We start from the raw sequence: 351 nt of genomic DNA on the forward strand, positions 1-351 counted from the left end.
AAGTACGAAGCAATGCATGTAAGACATTTATTACATGCTTTTCTGGACGAAAACGAGTAAATAAATGCTCGGTTTCACCACTACTAACCACGAACAAAACAAGTAATAAAAAAGAAAGTGCATTAATTAATTGCACTATTAATCAAATGAAGGTTACCGTTGAGGCAAGAAAACCTATCCTGAACTAATAAAACATACAATACAATACAGTACAATATACAATTTTTATGAGTAATTCCAAAAGAAGAATTACTCATGTGCTCGTCACTAATTTATTGGAATAATTACAACCAGTAACTCGTGCCGATTAGGACCTTTCATCCTCGACATGATTGAGCACCGGAGGGACTT

This window comes from Polistes canadensis, unplaced genomic scaffold (assembly GCF_001313835.1).
Source record: "Polistes canadensis isolate GaletaPanama2010 unplaced genomic scaffold, ASM131383v1 scaffold_21, whole genome shotgun sequence".
In the NCBI taxonomy this organism is placed as follows: domain Eukaryota; kingdom Metazoa; phylum Arthropoda; class Insecta; order Hymenoptera; family Vespidae; genus Polistes; species Polistes canadensis.